This window comes from Ictidomys tridecemlineatus, chromosome 13 (genome assembly GCF_052094955.1).
Source record: "Ictidomys tridecemlineatus isolate mIctTri1 chromosome 13, mIctTri1.hap1, whole genome shotgun sequence".
Lineage (NCBI taxonomy): Eukaryota > Metazoa > Chordata > Mammalia > Rodentia > Sciuridae > Ictidomys > Ictidomys tridecemlineatus.
The window spans coordinates 87,378,959-87,395,397 of NC_135489.1; the positions used below are offsets into that span (position 1 = coordinate 87,378,959).

The following is a 16,439-nucleotide window of genomic DNA, read 5'->3' on the forward strand; positions in this document are numbered from 1 at the left end:
GAAAACCACTGAACACTTACATCTCCAAGCATTACTTCCCTCTACCTGGAATGCTGGACACTCTCTAATAGTCCCAGAAGCTCCGACCTCAACGTTCTTAGTTCCACCACTGCCTAGAGGTTCAGGGTTAGGGTGTAGGGCAGTAACCAGCCAAGCTCAGGGGGTGTCCACCATCAGTGAGGTCTGTTCACAGGGTACAAGTTTCACTACCTTGGGGTTGGCCAACCACCTGGAAAATAAACCATCTTCTAGCATATGGATCACCCCTGCTCATGAACAATGCCATAATAAACCCTGATGTTTCAGAAAGATTTAGAGTTCAAAAAACATGATCAGGGAACGCCAGTGTCTCAGATGCCCCAAGCACACACCTCTGGCCTCGTAATCCATGTAATTCTCGCCATTCAAACAAATGAAATACAGCCCTCTTTGGAAGGTGGGTTGGGGTGGGAACCCAGGTGTTCCACTACTTTCAGCACAGCTTGGACTTTCACATGACCTCTGCTGAGTCTTGTGTTCTTGGTATATAGTCCTAACCCCAACATTCCTAGAGAGAGAGTTGTCTTCCATAAATCATATCTTTGACCAGATGCTGAAGCTTGGCTTTTCTGTGTGGTTCAGGGCAGGGACATGAGAAGCCTGGAATAGGTGTGGGAGCATCGTAAAGGAATGTGCCTGGTTCACTAAGGACCACATGGTTCTCTTCAGGTGCTAAGTGATGTCAGGAGCACTCAGAATGGTTTCCGCATTGGGAAATAATCCCTCCTGGGACCAGCCCATCCCATGGTCTGAGCAGTACTCCCCATGCCTGCTACCAGATCCTCATTGCTATGAAGCTACAGCTTGAGTTTTCCAATAAGAAATTCTTTTCTTAAATAATTCTATGTCTTGCTTACCTGTCAGGTTTGTGGATTTTGAGGCTGAAGAGATAGAGGACTCAAAGCTTCAGTTGATGATAGATTCCAGTGTCAGACACATCCAATCCCATAGAGGCTCAATATTCCACATTCTCCAGTCTTTGAGACTGTGCAGCAAGAGAGAGCTAAACACATTCCCATAAAAATTGATGATTAAAAAACTGGTGATGATGGAGTGTGATAACACACATGTGAACACTTTTTCAGAATAGGGCACTTCTCTTGCCAGTGGAACAGCCCCTGAGCATTTGGGATTCCAGATGCCCTTGGATTTGAAGTTTATAAAGCCTAGTCCAAGGTGCTACCTTCTCTCCCCCTGCCTATGTAAAGAGTCAACACACCATCTGCCTAGGACACGAGGCCATGTGGCCCAAGTATATCGAATACGGGTGTCTCAAAATGTCCTCCCACGTGACATACATTGTCCCACAGGTGCAGAGTCTTCACTAATGGTTCCTGATGTCAGAATGTGCAGGGCCATTCTGGACCAGAGTAGATCCCTTAAACATTTTCTTTCACTGAATGGCTGGAGCACAACTAGAAAAACCATGTATGCATCACCCTCTTACCCTCTGTCCTAGTGTAAACCTCGAGAAAGACTGGCCCTGAGGCTCACCCACCAGAAGTTTAATAGTGCAGGTATCCAGAGACCAAAGTGCCTGACGAGATCACACTTGAAGTCATAACTGTATAGATGGACATCATGAACATCTGGTGGGGTTTCCCAACTTCAACATGTGGGTAGGCCCACATTTGGCCATAGCGAAGTCCATGGGAAACTTGGAAGAGAATGAAATGGAGTGACATCTAAAAGGGGACAACTTGTAACAAGATCTAAATTTCCTGCCCTAGACTGATGAGCTGTACTCCAAGAGGACTTTTTCACCAAGGTGGGCTGGGGTGGGAATCCAGCTGTGTACAAGACTTTGAGAATGTCAACCTAGACTCATGGAATTATCTTTTATTCTTTACATTCTCAGCACTGTTTGTCTGTTGGGTGGGGTAGCTCATGGTCTTGATTTAACAACTCCATGGTGTGAACCAGAAGACACCATCCATGCTTCCTACAAGTCCCAGAGGTGTCTTGGGCTTGGGGACACTTCCTACCAAGGCCACACACAATTTTTTTCTTCTCCTCCAGGTGCAGGCTCCATTTTCCACACCCCCATTTCTTGGAACTATTGCTTTTCATAGGACTACACATGGCTATCTTGACCCTAACCAAAGAGCTGGACCAGGAGGAAGGACTCACCCAGCAGAATGGCCATCAGAACTTCAGTCTGACACCAAGACAGGTGATACCTCCCATTCATTTTTACACATCCCCCAAGTCCCTCTGTCTACCCTCATACCCAATACAGACTGAGCATGGGCCATTTCTGTTCTGTAGCTGGTGAAAATGCAACTATTGCCCTCAAAGTAGAAATTATCAGTGGAGCTGCCCCAAAGTTTTGTTATACCCCGACTAAAGTGCTTCTAAATCAGCTGCCAGCCAAGGTATAGAGGGACATAGTGACAGCACTGGACATGAGTCCTATATGGAGATCTGGCCCACCAGGGGTCACCTCATAGAAAATTAAGAGATTCAGGGTCACATAACCCTAGGTCCTATAATGGAAGCTCACTGGTATCTTCCTGCACTGTTGGGAGTCTTCCTCAATGGTTCCCATCCAGGCCTCAACTCTTCCCTGGACCACAGAATCTCTTCTCTAAGCCTGGGCCACAGAAGGGCAGTGGGTCCCAGCAGGACTTCTCCTACCGGAGCCACATGAGAAAGCAGAGGTGTTTAGTGAGGACAACCATGACCCTCCATACCCCAGACATCCTCCTGGCTTCCCAGCACCTTCTGCTGTGCTGCAACTGTCCCAGACCCAGGACTTCACAAAGGCCCCTTCATCCCTGGAGGCTGAGCACTACAGGCTCCTCAGCCCCAAAGAAGAGTCCTCATCCCTATCCCCCTCCTGATGCCAATCTATGAAGTGAGCTATAGCTTGACACTCAATGCATGCAGGAAAGACACTCTACTCTGGGTCTCATCTCCAGGTCTCTGGAAAGAAACATCTGGCTCTGGGGATGATTCCTATTGCCCAGAATCTGAGAGGAAGTGTCAGTCATCAGACCCCAGAGGAAGAAGAAGAGACATTGAAGACAGTAGCATAGGTATCTGGTGAGCCAACCTCTCAGGCAGGGTCTTGGTGAGATCTCCCCTTCAGTACATCCTGCAACACAAGGGGCAAAGATCCTTGTCATTCAGAGCTGATCCTGCTAGTCCTCAGGAAAGGGAGGGCAAGGCCAGGGCACTGGGAATATAGGAGGAAGGCCAAAGGTGGGAACTGGCATGGGAGAAGGACAGAGGTGCATACCTGGGGCAAAGCTGTACATGGTGGGAGTTCACTGTCAAGAGTGAAGAAAAAGCACTTAGTAGAGAAATGTTCTCATGGCTGCTGCCTTCTGCTGTGGTGTCTGTGCTACTCTGTGGGGTGAGGACTGAAAGGAGGAGGTATCTGCAGATTCCATCCCTCAGGGTGTACAGATGCAGGGCCAAGCCCTTGCCTCCATATTTAGCCTGCACCTTCCACTGATGCTGGAAGAAAAAACAGACCAAAAGCTTAACAGAAACCCAGTCATTATGTTGTTTACATAGCCTCAGTTAATTTAAGGGGCCTTCTCTGTACATCCCTGCATGAACTCTGTCCCATAACCATCTCTGTTACCAACAGGCTGAGGGTTCAAACATCCATCTGGAGAGCAACCACAAATAGGAAAAGTGCACCTCCCTTAATATTATCAGTTCTGACATTCCAGGGACAACATATCTCAGATCTTAGCATTCACAGCCCTAAGAGTGAATGACAGTGACCCTCAGTGTCCAGTGGTAACAGCTCTGCAACTGTGTTCCTGACAGGAGGAGACAGTGGCTACTGAGAGTTCCCAGGAACTCTTTCAACAGCCAGACCTAGTAGCTCTTAGCAGCTCTCCATTGCTCTCTGTCATTCTCTTTCATAACTGCCCTCAGGGTGACCTTCCAGGTCTGCTTTCAGTGCCAGCAGCCTTTCCTGTAACCAGTTCTTAGTAAAATCAGCTCTACCTACTCTACTTGAGATAAAAGGCATGCATAGGTTGAATATAACCATGTACTTGAGGCCTCACTAGGAGTTATGCTGCACCACAAGGGTAAGTGATACAGGCACTTTTTGCATAAGGAGATTGGGAAGGAAGCTCATTTACTTAAAAAGAAATACAAAGGTGGGCTCAAGCACACACAGTATCCTTCCAGGAAACCATGGGACTTCCCTGAGGTTTGGGTAGGAAGAGGCTCCTCATACAGCAGAGGCAAAACAGCTAACGAGATTCCAAATGGTGGTATCATTGAAAGAGAATGAAGGATGGAGTCATCTCAAATATACTTTGACCAAATATAATTCTAGGTCACAGTGACATAATTAGGTCAGCCATGAATGTCAAAGACAGGGAAACCACTTTTTTCTTTCCTTTTTGTATTTTTGGCGGTGCAGGTTACTGAACTCTGGACCTCACACCAGCTAGGCAAGTATTTTATCACTGTGCCACAACCCAAGTCCCCAAAGATTTCTTTAAATGCCTCTGGGAAAGTGTTGGCCCTTTCTCTTCTGTCTCATGTAAGAGAGATGTTTGGAGCCTTCAGTCTTTTAAACCATCATAGAATTTTCTACAATTGGCAATGGGGATGGCATTTTACTTAGATACCTCTTTTCTGATCCTGTGGAAGAGGCTAGATATCCAGGCTGAACAAATATTCAGCATGACAAAGGGCTTCCTGCAATGGTGGACAAGGCTTCAATTTTAGACTTAAAAGTCTAAAATTTTAGACTTAAAAGATGCATTTTCCTGTATACCAGTACATGCATATCCTTAAAACCTGAGTGTTTTGAGGGTCCCTCTGATAAGTCCATCTAATTGACCTTGACTCTTCTACCCCTGCCTCAGGAAGACCTGAGCCTGGCAGGCCAAAACCAAAGTGAGCTGAGGCAAGCCGATCTGCTATCCTTCTGCAACAAATCCTGCCCACAGTGGGGATGCCCACTGCACAACTTTTCCAAACCCCAATTAGCATAAACTTAGACCAATAGTATTGGTTCTCCTTCCATTTAATAAAGACAATAAATAATATTTTTACTCAGGAAAAAAGTGAAGTTGAACCAATGGAATTCCCAAGTGCAAAACACTTTCTGACTAGCCACATGCACTTTTTAGAGTATTTATTTTTCAATTACACATGGACACAATGTCTTCATTTTATTTTCATGTGGTACTGAGGATCAAACCCAGTGCCTCATGCATGCTAGGTGAGTGCTATACACACCTCTGAGCTGAAACTTCAACTCACAACCCTGCATTTCCATGAATTCTAAAGAAAACGTGCAGTGTGGGGAAGGTTGTCTAGTGTTGCATTTCACATGGTGTAATACGGAAGTGGCACATTAAGATATCATAAAACAGTGCATAAATACTTTTCTCTCTTTACTGAATTCAAGAGGTTTAAAGATGTATGAAGTTTTGAAGCATTTTGGTGATGGCTTTCCATGATAGAGAGTTGCTGGCTCAGGGTGCCAGGGACATATGGGGAGTGCTGCTAATGCTACAATCTGAGAGCCCCTGGCACTCCAACCGCAGAACTGCTAATACTAAGGGAGCTAGTTGTACTCTGCCTGTTTGTGATTGCATCTAAATTAACCCAAAGAAGCCTAAGATGTTTGAGAACCTCTTCTCTCCTGATGCTAATTCTGAATTTCCTTCCTGCCCCATATATACCAGGATATGTAGGTTTTAATGCTTAGTGGGTGAGCAACATGCAGAAAGGGCACTAAGAGAGCAACTTCCTCTGTAAGCAGCCCAAACAAGTGTTCATGCAGGTTTACTCATCTGAGAGTTCTTCAGTTCTTCCAAATAATATCCCCTCTGCACATCACCACATGAGCCTACATCTACCTGGAGAAGGCCACATTTTCTTGCAGCAGTGCACTTTGTGCTTACTTCTGAATCTAGGCCTCAGGGCCCTCTTCTGTATATTGACAATTCTTCCTTATTTACTTTCCCTTGTTCCTTGAAACAAAGCTCTATTACATCTTGTGGTTTTCATTTACACTTTCAATGTTATCTGTACTTCACATATGATACCACACATACATATATACATATGAATGTATAGATTCACATGTCTACTTATACACATATATGCGTTTTAATTCACATGACAAGGGTAAATATTGTTTACTGGCTATATCATGAATGGTATGCTCAATAGAATAGTTGCTTTCTTAGGTGGAATTTATTTCTGGTTACCATGGGCATGCCATGGTATTCATGGTTACCATGGGCATGCCATGGAATCAGGGAGAGTAATTAAGGAATAACTGTAGGAATTAAGAAAACTGTTTCTGAGAACATATTTATCAAAATAGTGCCCAGTCTGGGTTCAAATATCTTTGAGACTTAAAACAACCCTTGTATTCCCAATTGTCTAGATGCAAGACTCTGGATGAGAAACCTAAAGATAAGGGCATATTGGTCAATGTCTAGTTAGGAAAAGACCAAGGGGCTGAGGTTGTAGCTCAGTGCCAGGGTGCTTATCTAGGATGTGTGAGGCCCTGGGTTTGAACCTTAAGAGTAAATCAAACAAACAAATAAATCATGTTCATCGGCATCCACAGAAAAGAAAAAAACTTAAAAAAAGAAAAATCCAAGATGACAACAGAAAGTTTTCTCAGAGAAAAGACCCAGGAGCTCTACAAAAAATTGAGTAAACAATAATGTGAAAGAACTCTTGTCAAATTGAGTAATAAACTCCAATCCATAAAGATAACATTAAATTATCTGCCCTGCAATATCTAAGAAGTGTTATAGAGCAGGCATTTTGACCTTTAATCTACCTCATTACATTATCATCCTTCTGTGGCTTTGAAAGCATATGTAAGGTAAACCAATTACAAGGAAGAAAATTTTATTTTGACTGAACATTTCAGAGATTTCTTTCTATGTATACTTTGTCAGCTTCATGGTTCTGGAGACTCCATGGAGGTAGAACATCATGGCAGAGATCACACATTGGAGTAATGCTGCTCACCTCATGGCAGCTGAAAAGTAGACAGCATGAGGCCAGGGTCCCAATATCCCCCTCAAGGGCATGTCCACAACCATGCAACCTCCTTCCAGTAGGACCCACCGCCTACTGTTTCATCACCTCTCAATATTGCCAGAGGCTGATGAGGAAATATTTATAGACCCTTCGTGGATATTTAAGATCCAAATCACAACACATACCTCATTCTATACTTCCTACAGCAGGCTGCATATGCCTAACACTGTATGCTGGTATTTGGAATTCACAGCTGTGACTTAAGCAAGGTCAAACTGGGTCTCACATGTGGACTGGTGAGAATCATACAGAGATATGGGATTCTGACTACATTCTGGCAGTGAATGAACACTTTGGTTGTTATCTCTTTGGGAGGGGAAAGCACATTTCATGAGAGGGTGGAAGAGGAGCCAACTGCAAGTGGTAGTAGTTCAGTTTATCAGTCGGTTCTCTGCTTCTCAGGCACATATCATAACTGTCTTTCCTGAACTTCTCTGAAAATTGTTTCAGCCAAACTTAATTTTCTGCTTGTCCACCCTGGGACATGCTGGATTCTACAAGGAAGATTATTCAATGTTACTGTAATAGTTAACTCCATGTACTGATTTGGCTAGGCACAAATACCCAGCAGTTTGGGCCAAACACCAGTTAAATGTTACTGTGAAAGTTTTTGTTTGGGGCGTGGGGTGGGACTTCGTATATCCAGTCAGCGGACTTTGATTAAAACTGACTACCTTCCACTGTCGGAGGGTCTCATCTACTTAATACATATATGGCCCCCGGAAGCAGACCTCAATTGCCATGTCCCTTAAATACATCTACTAAGGGACACCTAAATATTTTCCTCTTCACAACTATTGCTACTACCACAACACAAACACACACACACACACACACACACACACACACACACACACACACCTGAGGTGGGGTAGTTAATACAAACTCAATACACAAGGAACTCTCCATAGGTATCTCATCTTCATATACAAGCTCACACACTCCCAAATATGAAGAAATAACTCCCTGTCTTCCAAAATGCAGAAGCCTGCCATCTTCACACCACACAATGAATATATCCATCCTACTGCTCCACGAAATTAGTAACCGACCAGCTTTCACACACTCAAGTACATGTGCATGAGAAATGAAAATAAAATTTATTCAAAATCCCTTGTACCAAAACATGATGTCCAGAATGTACAAATATCCCTCCTCCATTTCCCAACTATAACAATCACATTGAAAGTGCAGAGAAAACTACCCAAATGCCTTCCTTAACATAGCCCATATGCAAACACATATATATCCAAACTCCCCAGGGTGTGTTCGTGGGAAAAATATATATATACAAGACCACCACAAGTAAAATATTACAAAAACCAGAGCTTAATTTCCCTTGATCTCCAATATCCACACAGAACAAGAAGATGACCATCACCACTTTGTCTGACCCACACTTCTGAACACATACCACATTCTTGTCAGGCAGTCGAGACAGAGCAAGATCCAAATTATGAATGCACATCAACACATTAGGGACCCCACCACCCCATCAAAGGAACAGCGAAAACAACCAGAGCCCTCTGAACTCCTACTAACCATCCAGGACCAGCGCAGCATCTCATTTTCTCACCCAAATATCCACCCCCGTGATCTCATGCCCATCAAAACGGAAGGAAAACTTCCTGGCACACAGAAATATCCACAGGGGCCCCCAACAGCCCACCAACGCATACGCGAGACCATATCATCAATTTCACTGCCGCAGTACACAAGCACCACAAATTAATAAGACAACATTACTCTCTTTATTGCACACGACTTGTGGTCACACGGTTCTCCCATCATCATTTAGGTGCTCTGTCCAGATGGGTCCACCAACAGCCCACCTACGATGGCCCGTCAATCACGGGGTGACCACAGCAGACTCAGCACACTTGGCTCAGTGTGTTCCCTTCTGCAAAGTTGCTAAGGACAGGGAAATGAGCGGCCTTCAGCTAACAACCCTGATGCCAGCTGACAGTGTCCCCAACATTCACAGGTTTCAGGCGGAACAAGAAGATGACAGTCACCACTCTGTCAGACACCTACAGGAGCCTTAGACCTGCTGACCAGGACCGCGCTTCTCAGGCACCAAACAGGTGCCCTGGAGCCGGGTTTCACACAGGCTGCAAGGGACATGGATGGAGGATGCGTCGACATGGGCGCCGCACTGGCCATCTCGCCCCTCACTGCCAGGCCTGCTGCGGGCCGCCTGCATCCCTGGGGAGGCAAGGCTGGGCCTGGGCTGTCTGGCGAGGCGCAGGGGCCAGAGGAACGGGCAGGGACACAGTGGGGACCGAAGAGGTTCGCGGGTCCAGTACCTAGAGGCTTATGGGACTGAGTCTGGACGCCGCCATGGGAGCCCAGCTGGCCGTTGGGAACCCGCTGTCTGTGCTCGCGCCCGTGCCGTTCCCTGCAGGAGCCCCCAATGGACGCTGGAGCCGTTGGATGGCAGCCTGTGAGCGCGCCCTTCCATCCAAGCATGTGCTCAGGCGCGAGGGATGCAGGAGGGACAGCGGTGACCCTGCAGGAGGAAGAAATGGGTCGGGAAGCTTGCAAGGTGTCTCCGGCAAGAAGGCTCCCCATAAAGAGCCTCTGGGCTGGTCCTTCTTTCAGTGGGAGCACCTGAAATGACAAAGTGATTTTCGCAGTTACAAACTGGTCATGCCTACAGTAGAGACCACCCTGCTGCAGTCCTTGGAAGCTAAGGAAGCTCTCTACCCTGTGCTCCTTCCCATGGCCAGTTTGCACAAATTGAATTTGACTAGTGTTATTATATGAGCACCTGTGGTCTAGCAGTTTGAAGCAGTGCAAACTGATTGCATGGGGTAAGGGCTGAAGCTCAGTGGCAAAGCACTGACCAAGCGTATACAAGGCCCTCAATTTGACCTTGGTTTAGCAAATAAAATTTGCTTTCAAAATCTGGTCTCCAGCATTCATTACAGTGTATGATTATTTTTTAAAAATTTTAAAAACCTGTGTAATGAGAACATAGTTTTTCTGCACTGCATATTTTATATCACTGCTTCAAAAGAAATGACAAGGGAAGAAAGAATGAAAGAAGCTTCTTTTTAGTGCCTGAATATCATGGTTTGCCCCCTCCTGCCATTTATTGAAAAGACTTATAGTAAGGTGTTAATATTTCATGAACACCAAACTGTGTGTTTTGCAAGCCAGGGATGGGATAAAAAAAAATCATCACCAACAAAAACAACCAGGAAAAAAACACTTTATACATAAAACACAATCCATACCCCACAGATTTTTAGAGTATTGACTGTTCATACCGGTGACTTTGTGGCTCACTGGTCCTGCCCATCATTGGAAGCAAAGACAATTTGGTTGTTGAAAGACAGGGCCACCTGTCACACCCCTCTCCTGTGGATTTTAGAAACTACTTCAAAATGTCCCAGAGGCACACACCACTTGTGTCACCCCTGAATTGCCTGAAGGGAACTCAAGGTTCTTCTATACCTATTAGAGCTCTTCATGGAATGTCTGCCCAGCCCCCCCTCCACCCAGGCCAGCTGTCCTTGGCCCCTCCCCCCCCTGCAGAATGTCTGGATCCAACATTCCACTGTGGTTTACATTTAAACTTTGGCCAGCTTGGCTCAGTTGGACCCTGAGCATCCGTTACAGACAGGTCACTCTCTGGGTCCTGTACTGACGTTTCCCACTGTGGAGACTGTGAGACACTGTGTCAGGTGTCCTGCCTGAACTTCAGAAGGAGGTGAGCCTGGACAGTCAGGGGTCTGTTATCTGAGGGCCAGTCACCCCCCAAACCCTTGGGAGTTAGGATGGAGCACTTACCCTGTGGTCAACTGATTGAATAGAAGGAAGGGAAGGAAAGAGCCTTAGACAGTACACTTGACATGGCCCAGGAAGCCCCGGGAAGACTGATACTGCTCATGGGGAGGAGGGCTCCTAAGACCCAGGTCCAAACTAATCCGGGGAAGTACACTGGGTCAGCAGAAAGGAGAGAGGCCACGGGATTGATTCCTTGTAGAATGGACCCAGGTCACTGCATGGTTTTTTAGGCAGTCACAGATGGTGTCACAGTGAGGGCTTCCTGGAGTCAAGATGCTGAGCCCTGTGTCCATTCTTCAGACACATGGAAGCTGCCTGGGATATCATTCTGAGGGGACTGACTGAGAGTCTCAGATCCTAAGTGGGCAGGGGTAAGAAGTGTTCTTAAGTAGAAAAGTGCCCAATGGGGATCTCAATGACCACAGATGCCGTGCGATATAGTCTCTGTGGGTGAGGCTGCAGGGCACTCCAACTGCCATAGCCCAGGGTCCCTCACAAACTTCCTGCCCAGGAAAACTTCTCCTTCCATTCAGACAGCAGGTGTCATTGATTCCAGAAGGGCAAGGAACCCAGGAAACCTTAGCCAACATAGATTTGGGCCTCTGGGGGATCTTCTGAATCGTTATCACTTTCACACTCTCTGTGTGTAGCCTCAGCTCATTGTTTTCAAGTCAACACAGAAGACTTTGGCTTACCTTCATGGTTTGGTTGGTACTCCATGATAAGGGAGCACATGTGGGGTGCTCTTCATTTTCCAGGATCAGGTTTGAAGATGACTGGGTTCTTTTGAAGATAGGAAGGAGTATAGCACACAGTTAGGAAGGGGCTCTACTCATATTGTCATTGGAACTTAGGCAGCTGTCCTGATTAATACATGCAAGTGTTGAAGTGTGGTACACCTCCCATTCTTTGACCTCACTCTGCATAATGTCCTGGTGAACAGGAATGTGCTCCCAACAACCTTGCTGCAGGTAGCAGCTGGTGCAGGCCTGAGTCTCTGTGACACTTCCCTTCCCATTATTAGGAGTGCAAAGGAAAAGGACATCAGAACGGCTCTAATTCCCAGGCCCAATAAAAAAATGACCAGTGTCTGTGAAAACCTCTGGAAAACCCCAATCCTCACCATCCCATCAACTTCATAAACCTCAGTAACCTTTGTTAGTCAGCCCAGGAGAGGATCTGTGGGACTCAGTGTCTATCACATAGACCTCTTCCCTGGGAAAGGAGCTCCCTGCATTATGGCAGGAACCAGTGAGCACTAGGATCACAGATGGCCAGGCTCTGTCCCCCATTAGTGTTTGGTGTGGGAAGTGCTGGGAGAAGCACCCACATGCTGGGCAGGATGTGCTCCTGGGTGAACTACACAATTCCTCAGCCTCTAGCTAGGCAGACATCTAAATCAGGTGTTTCTTGTTTGTGTGTGGATGCCTAGGAAAAAAGTGGAGGGGTATACAAGGAGTATTAGCAAAAGGAAGGCTGAGGAGGTGATGGGGGAATCATTTTTAGAATCTGTCACCTTCACAAGGGACCCTAAAGCCCCTGCATTTGCCCTGGAGAAGATCCCTTTCCTAGTGGTGAGAATGAGGAGGGGCATGGTGCCACTGAATAGGGTCAAATTGATCCATTTCTAGGGAGTCACCTAGGAGGCCAATGGAGTGTCTGCAAAGGATGCACAAGGGGCCTCTCAGAATCAGGGAAAGCTGAGGTGTCACAGTCAACTGGGAATCCTGGTGTAGTGAAAATGAGATTTCTCAGGGTAGAACTATGACTAAAGGAACACAGCATGAAATTCACTCAAAGGGACATTTGCAAACTGCACAATTTCCCTGCCCAAGGGCCCTGAGCTGGGAGCATTTGTTCTCAGATTTCCACTGAGTAAGAAACTGCTGTCATTTTCCCTCCTCCATTCTCCGCTTTGCTTTGCCTCCACAGCATCTGCATCACGGAGAGCAGGCATGAACTTCACTCCTGGTGCCCACGTGTCTGCGTTCAGGGGCCTACCCTTTCTTCCAGCTGCCCCTGTGCCAACACACCAGCCATTCTGGGAGCTGCCCCCGGCACCAAGGGTGACTGCGCCTATCTCTCAGGGTAACCCTCTGGTGCTGTCCACTTACCCTGGACAATCATATGTGCCAGGGCTGTCCACCTTTGGAAAACATGGGCCACAACTGAGGCCAGTGGGGCCTCCTCATATTCAGAACATTATCCACACTCAGGCACCCCTCAACTGGAGGGCCCCAGGGGCCTTCTGTGGGGGTGTGGAGCATCCTGCTCCATTCCTCACAGCACCTTCTGCCCCGAGGACCACTGTACCTGCCTCAGACAGTGGAGGGATTCAAAACTATGGGATCCACTGGCACCTGGGCCTTCGCCCTCCAGCACCACGACCATTTGCCCAGATGGCCCCCATCATGTTCCCAATGAATGCGCACCAATGGCCAGGTACAGTGTATGGGGAGGGCGCACTACCCACCTTCCCAGCTGCAGTGCCACCAGATGACACCAGCAGACCTCCCAGCGTGTATGAGAACTTCCGGCGCTGGCAGCGCTTCAAGACCCTGGTCCGCAGGCACCTTCCTCAGACTCCTGATGTGGAAGCACTTTCCTGCTTCCTCATGTGAGTGTTCTCCTCCGGCTCCCCCTTGAGCTCTGTCAGGAGGAAAAGCATGGGTTGGAAAGAGGAGGCTGGGATGTAGGGGAACTGCTCGAAAGGTCCTGAGGGTAAGGGGACCAGCTGAGACCCTTACATTCCCAGATGTATTCCCCTCACACCAGGGAATGAAACGTGCCTTATGTCAGGTGCCCATCACAGGCCTGTGAGTGCAGGCAATCTTTGTTTCCAATAATCATCAGCATCACATGGAGGACTCAAGGTCAGAGGAGGTTCCTGGGGGTAATGTGGGCCAGGAATCGAAGTTGGCTGTCTGACTCCATGCCTCCCCCAGTCATTTCACCTTCCACCATAGACCTGATTGTTCTCAGCACAAGGGACGTCCCAACCACAAGTGGGTTTAGTGGTGCTGGCCTCAACCCAGAAATCTATGGCTACCCATACACATTGTCATGAACTCCTGATCAGGACCCTCTGGTGATGTCACACTCGAGGGGAAGCTGTCTTTGGATACTGCATGGGAATGTTCAACTTTGCCCCAGTTTGTAACTGCTCCTAGGCCATTCTGTGCACCGTCTTCAGTCAGCCTGGGACACCATACATGATGCTATGGAAAATTTGTGAAAAAACAAAAAGGCATTCCTTTCTCACAGTTCTTTAGTCAGGATTCCCAGGTAAAGGGTAACTGACCTAAAATCCCATGATTGCTCTCTCCTCTCCTTGCTTGAAAAGACAGCTGGCTCACCTGTGTCCTCACAGTGTCTCCTCCTTCTCCCAGAAGAACACTAATGCCCTCATGAAGCGCCACCCTCAGGATCTCATCTAACCTTCTAAGCACTAAATGCAGTCTCCAGACACCATTCCATTGGGGGTTAGGGCTTCAACGGGTGAATGTTGGGGGATAAAAACATTCATCACATGGTACACCTCAATGATATTTGAGGAATCCAATCACAATCATGCTGGTCAATGTAGCCCTTGGTGTTAAAGTTGTGTATAAGTATCCTGGAGTCCCAATGTCAATACTTGGAGTTGAACATCATGGGGCAAATATAACAAAGGTAGGAAATTATGTTGTTGGTCTACTGATAAAGAAGGGTGACCTTGTGGACACTGATCCTGATGAATTCCAGCCCAGTGCTTCGGTCTCTGTCCCGACGAGAGCCCACCATGACCATGGAAGAGGGCCTGAGGAAGGGTTTGAAGGAATGGCAGCGCACCAGCAACTTTGATCGGATGGTCTTCTTTGAGACTGCAGAAAAGTGAGCCAGTTTTCAAGGCCCAGAGCCTACTGATGGGGGATCATGGTTTGCACAGCAAGGTCTGGTACAGCCTGTCACCTACCTATGTTTGGGCTCCGAGGCATCTAGCTCTCCAAATAGTGGCTCCTTCTAGCTTGAGGCCTGGGCATTCTCTCAGCAACAATCCCAGAAACTCCAGGCTCCATACTCTTGATTCCAACTCTGCCTTGAGGTTCAGGGTCAGGATGGGGAGGAGGTACCAGCCCAGCCAGAGGGTCTGCTGCTGCTTTGCTGGCTCTGCAGAGGGCAAAAGTTGCACTAGATTCACTCGGGCCACCTGCCTGGGAACTGGTACCTCTTTATAGAGTGAGGTCCATTATAACTCATCAAAGTGGCCACTACTTCAACCTGATGTTCCAGAAGAGGGTGGTGGTGGGAAGTGCATTGTCAGGGCCAGCCACCACCTCAGGTGCCCCCAGGACATGTCTCTGGTCCTTACTTCCTTTGCTCCATATAATCCCAGCCTTTCTAACAAGGGAAGGGAAGAACCCACCCTCATTGGAAGAAACCCAATGTTCTCAGCTTAGATTTCTCTTCCACATGACCCTGCCTGTAATTTGGTATCCCAGATGATCCTTTCAGGGCCCAAGGTCCCAGCCTCAGTACCCCTGAATTGGGTCAGGACCTCTGGTGTTCCCTGATATAAATCACATCCCTGACCATTTTCGACAACTAAACTGATCATGTGGTTCCTGGCAGAAACAGGAGAGAGCCAGAACAAGGATCAGCTAGGGGCCCTGCCTGGGTCCCTCAGATCTGATTCCCTTAAGGTGCTAGTTGATGTAGTGTTTCCCGAGAACTGTAGTTCTTCCTCTGTAGCAGCTCCCTCCTGTCACTGGCCGGACCTACTTCAGGAAGCAACTCCACATTCCTGCCACTAGCTCCTGAATGATAGCTTAGAATACTCCATAGCCTAGAATCCCACACCAGCACCTGCCTGGTATGGCTAACCTGATTCTCAGCTCAGCCTGTGCCTGCCTTACCCAAATCCCATCAAGGTTCATGGAGTTTGAGGCTGCAGAGGAGATGGAAGATCCAAGGATGCAGTTGTCAGGGGTCTTCCAGTGCCGACCTCCTCCTGCAACTCCGAGGCTGGAAATCCGAAGGCCTCCAGTCCCTGAGGCTGTCCAACAGCCAGGTAGGGTACCCACATTCACACAGTAGTCTATGATAGTGTCCAAACAGTGAAAAAGGCCAAGGCAAGTTGTTGTCCCAAATAAGAACTTTTCCTTCAGTATTGGAGATTCACTCTTACAAGAAAAAAAGCCCCTAACACCTGAGGTCCCTGCCACTCAGCTATGAACTGTGTATTGACTGGGCCAAGTACGGATCTCCTTTCTCTTTTTGTCTATCCAAAGAAACAACACGAGATCTGCCTGGGACTTGGGTCCTGGTAGGGTAGAGTGCATGCATTACCAGTCACTACAAATGTCCTCCCACTTGAATCTCCTAGATGTTGCATCTGGTGCACTATTATATCCCTCGGTTCCTGGGTCAGGTTGTCCTCATGCATGGCATACCAGGTTAAGTCCCCTGAACCCTGCCTACTACCAAGTATTTGGGATGAACATGGAATCCTCATTCACACACCACTCTGGTCCTCCCTGTCCTAGCGTGCACCTCCAGAAAGACCAACCCTAAGG

General features: G+C 47.4%; 1 long non-coding RNA gene across 1 annotated transcript; it reads left to right on the forward strand.

The window, feature by feature from the left end:
- Positions 1-1,462: 1,462 nt before the first annotated feature.
- LOC144369953 (uncharacterized) lies at positions 1,463-9,998 on the forward strand. Its single transcript, XR_013429799.1, has 2 exons — positions 1,463-2,212; positions 8,891-9,998. It is a non-coding gene; the product is annotated as an uncharacterized LOC144369953 (long non-coding RNA).
- Positions 9,999-16,439: the final 6,441 nt, after the last annotated feature.